Source organism: Orycteropus afer, unplaced genomic scaffold (genome assembly GCF_000298275.1).
Source record: "Orycteropus afer afer isolate SDZICR_OR568_19922 unplaced genomic scaffold, OryAfe1.0 scaffold00004, whole genome shotgun sequence".
Lineage (NCBI taxonomy): Eukaryota > Metazoa > Chordata > Mammalia > Tubulidentata > Orycteropodidae > Orycteropus > Orycteropus afer.
The window spans coordinates 23,226,952-23,231,871 of NW_006921591.1; the positions used below are offsets into that span (position 1 = coordinate 23,226,952).

At 37.4% G+C, this 4,920-nt stretch overlaps 1 pseudogene; it reads right to left on the reverse strand.

Annotated features, from left to right (window-relative positions):
* Window positions 1-4,483: 4,483 nt before the first annotated feature.
* On the reverse strand, window positions 4,484-4,638 carry LOC122149779 (annotated as a pseudogene).
* Window positions 4,639-4,920: the final 282 nt, after the last annotated feature.

Genomic DNA, 4,920 nt, shown 5'->3' on the forward strand with positions numbered 1-4,920 from the left:
ATGACTTGACGCACTTACTGATGAAGATTGAAGACTACAGTCTTCAGTATGTATTGTGTTGTTGTTGTTATTTGCCTTAGCCACTATGCTACCAGAGCCCCCCAGGAGACATATTTGTTGTTGTTGTTGTTATGTGCCGTCGAGTCGGCCCCGACTCATAGTGACCTCTCCTTGGGTTTCCGAGGCAGGATCACTACGGAAATAGGATTGCCCAACCTTCCTTCCAAGGAGTGGCTGGTGGGTTTGAACCGCCAGCCTTCTGGTTAGCAGTCAAGTGCTTTAGCCACTATGCTACCAGAGCTCTGGGCAAATATGCTGCAAAAGACATCCTTCAAGTGATGAAGAGCAAAGATGTCTCTTTGAAGACTAAGGTGTGCCTGACACAAGGCATGGTATTTTCAATCACCTCATGTGCATGTGAGAGTTGGACAATAAATAAGGAAGACCAAGAATGCTGAAAGTACCATAGACTGCTAAAAGAACTAACAAATCTGTCCCAGAAGAAGAGCAGCTGGAATGCTCCTTGGAAGCAAGAATGGGAAAACTTCATCTCACCTACTTTGGTCATGTTATCAGAAGGTACCATTCCCTGCAGAAAGACACAATGATTGGTAAAGTGGAGAGTCAAAAAGGGTAAGGTCCTCAACAGGATGGATTGACACAGTGGCTAGAGTGGATAGAGTGGGAGGGAAAACATGGAACAAAATCCAAAAACTCAATAATGACCAGAATTACTGATCAAATGAAATGTAGTGAGACTCCCAATACATGGCCCTGGAATACATTCTGCACCTGGAATAAAACTCACTCCTAGTGGTGGGCTCTCAGCCCAATGCTCATGGAGCTGGGATAGGACTGGGCTGTGTTTAGTTCTGCTGTATGAAGGGTCGCTATGACTTGGAGATGACTCAACAACACCTAACAAAACATTGCAGTGGAGGAAGATCTCTGGGTAGCAAAATGATTTATGGTTGATCGACTATTAAACAAAATATTAGTGGTTCAAACCCACCCAGCGGCACCATGAAAGCAAAGCTTAGTCGTGTGCTTTGAAAGGTCACAGCTACAAAAAACCCTATGGAACAGTTTTACTCTGTAAGACATAGAGTTATCATGAGTTATAATCAACTCATTGCCAATGTTCTTTCAGAGTTAATGTATATTGATAGTTAGTGATGGTTTTGGTAAGAAGTAGTTAGGATTTTGATGATACTTACAGGAATATGGTGTGCTGATTCATTAGATATATAGAAGAAAAATGAGAAAATTAATGATTTATCTAACAATCTTTGACCTGAGATATTGGGTGGATGGTGGTGCTATTTACTAAATTAAGGGAGATTAGACAGAACAGATCTTAGAGGTACACCAATAATTAAATTTTGAACATATGAAGTTTGAAATGTGTATTAGGCAACACAGCAGAGATTTCAATAGACAGTTGACCCTGAAGTTCAAGGGAGAGCGTAGAACTTAGGAATTATCAGTTAATATAGATTTAATTTTAAGTAATTCATATGAGTGAATTCAGACAGGAAGTGATTGCAAGTTAGCTATGTCTGAATAGTGAGTTTTATAAAAAACAAACAAACTACCACTGAGTCAATTCCTATTCATAGTGATCATTTAGGAAATAGTAGAACTGTCCTGTAATGTTTTCAAGGCTGTAAATATTTACAGAAACAAACGGCTTCATCTTTCTCCACGGAGTGGTTGGTGGGTTGAAACCCCCAACCTTTTGATTAACAGCCCAATACTTTAACCACAGTGCCACCAGTGCTCCTCTGAGCTCTGTAGCACTCCAATTTAATGGTGAGAAAGAAGTCAACAATAGAACTTCCAGTGAGGTAGAAATAGAAGCAGGAATGATTGTATTCCCCAAGCAAAGTGCAAAAATTGTTTCAAAAAAAGAGAGTGATTAACTGTCAAATGTGTTGAATACTTAAGTAACATGAAAGCTGAAAATTGGCCATTGAATTCACTTTCTTGAAAAGGTGGAGTGATAGGGATAAAAACACATTTCAATTGTATTCAAGAGATACTGAGGGTTGAGAAAGTGACAGTAGCTATTGTGAGAAATACTTTGAATTTTGCTCTGAAAGGGGGGTGGGGAAAGACATAAGGGGCAAAGAAAGAATTTTTTGATGGGTATTTAGTAAGCATAATATCAACTTGATAAGAATAATCTAATAATGAAAGAAGAGATAATAGTATCAGAGGAAATGGAAAATTTAGTAGCAAAACACTTCAGAAGACAAGACTAAATGAGACACAGGTCACAAATAGAGTGATTGTCTTGGATACAGGCCTGAGCAGTTCATTCCTTGTATGAGAAGAACGATGGGGTGTAAGAGTACAGTTGAAGGTAGATTAATAGATTTGGTGACATGAGGTTGAGAAAGTTTTTGATTGCATCTGTTTGCTCAGAAAAATGACAGCAAGATCATCAACTGGAAATGAAAAGGGAGAAGGGATTTGATATTTTAAGGAGTGAAGAAAAGGAGAGAAATAATTGTTTGGAAAGTGGGAAAGGGTAATGTCTGGGAAAATATAATAAATAGGTTTCCTGGGAAAGTCTCAGATCATAAATTTAAAGTGAGTCCAGTCAGCATGTACTGTGATTTTCTCCAGCTTCAATCAGCTGCAACTGTGCTGGAGAGAATAAAAGAATGTTGAATTTAAAGCAGAGCTTCAATTTGTAGATAGGAATGAGAAAGGGAAGGGTGAGCAGGGAGGAGGACAATGTATGCAAGGATCTATGATAATAATGATAGACCATGGATTGTGAACTAAATAATCAAGAAACTGAAAATCTGAGGGAAGACAGAAAAAGATGAAATGTGTCAATGGATAAGAAGTCCTAGTTTAAGAGTTGTTGGAAGGGGAGATCTAGAAGAAATAGTGTGGAAATTGTATATTGTTTCCTACAACATTAGGGATAGGTGATTTTAGTTGTGTTTTAGTTATTGGTAAGGAAAAGTATCAGAAATGCTATGAAAATGTGAATGGTTGGGAGAAATAAGATGGGGTGTAAGAAAAAATAATTGAAGGAAAAGAGTACAAGGTATTGAGAAGGCAGATTATTAAATAACATTGTATCATCTATTGATGACACAAAGATTAAAGGAGAAACCAAGAGTTAATTGAGGCAATGAAATCTTTTTTCACTATGAGAAAAATTGATAGGAAGGTAGAATATTGCGACAAATAAAAACCATGGGTGATATAACTTGAGGTGATACCCATCAAAGGACCTGGAAGGTTTAGGGAGGTAAGAGAAACAAATTTCTGGAAGTAGCAACAGACAACCACGGAGGATACTTGATTAGAGTTTCTGAAGTGATCTGCAAGCCCAGTGGAAAGAAAATTCTCACATCTTGAGAGGGCTTCAGGGGAAGTAGTTACTACTTCAAAGGAGAGAGAGATTTACAGAACAGAAAGCACAGGGGATATTCAGAGAAATGGTTTATATATAGATATATAATATGGAAATTTTAGTCTTCACAGATTTTAAGTTCAGAGGACGTGTTTTGAGAGATCTATCAGGCAAGGAAGTTTTATTTAGATTAGGGAGCAATAGAGGAGAGAGAAAGTTTTGAATTTTTTTTCCAATAAGGATGAAAAGGCATTGTGCCACTGGTCTCTTAGGGGAAAAGTTCAAATGTTAATCTCCTTGGGAAAGGTCACAGGGCAGGTTGTAGTGGCATAGTTGACAGTGTTGAATGGAAAGATGGTAAAGTTCTGTAGACACTTGATACAGCCAGATTTGGACATCATTGTCACCAAGAAATGAGGATAAAACAGCAACCTGTATTTGTGGAAAGAAGTTTAGACTGCAGTCTTCATACATTAGGGCACTTTAGTAAAGAATGACATGGTCACACATAAAATTGTTCAGCCTTTAAAGTAACCAATACTAAGATGGACCAAAAACTTAAAACCATAAATTTCCTGGAGAAAAACTTATAGGTAGAAAATGATAGGACCTATTTTCTTTTTCCTTCAAATTAGGCTAAAAAATATAAATAAAAATGTGTGAATTGCAAAACAGAAAATAGATAACAGAAATCCTAGTTTAAGAGTTGTTGGAAGGGGAGATCTAGAAGAAATAGAGTGAAAATTAAATACATAAATAGTAATGAAAAGACTTTAACAAAAGAGAAAAAAAAGACAAATTAAAAGACAGGGAAAAAAGCTTTGGAATGAGGTATCTAATGAAGGTCTGATCTCTAAAATCTACAGAAAACTTGAACAACCCAACCCCAAAAGACAACAATCCAATTAAAAAATGAGCAAAGGACATGAACATATACATTACCAAAGAAGTCATTCAAGCAGCCAACAAACATGAAAAGATGTTTGTGATCATTAGCCATTGTTGTTGTTGTTATTTGCCATCGAGTGGACCCCAACTCATAGCAACACCTCCTTGGGTTTCCGAGGCAGTGTCACTACGAAAGAAGGATTGCCCAACCTTCCTTCTGAGGAGTGGCTGGTGGGTTTGAACCACCAGCCTTCTGGGTAGCAGTCAAGTGCCTTAGGCACTGTACTACCAGAGCTCCATAGAGGATGTATCAGATATTAAACTGATAAGAACAGATACTACACTTGATCTTAGCCAAAAGGCCGAGAAGTGATTAGAGCTATGCAAATCAAAACTATAATGAAACACCACCTCACCCCAGCTCAAATGACACTGAAAATTAAAAAATAAATAACAACAAATGTTGATGAAGATGTAGGGGAATTTGAACCTATATCAATTGTTTCTGGGACTATAAAATGGTACAATCACTACAATCACTATGGAAAACCCTACAAATAAAAATATCTTATTATCTAGCTATCTGACTCCTAGATATATATCCTAAACACAAACTCACTGCCATCGAGTTGATTCTGACTCATAGTGACACTTTA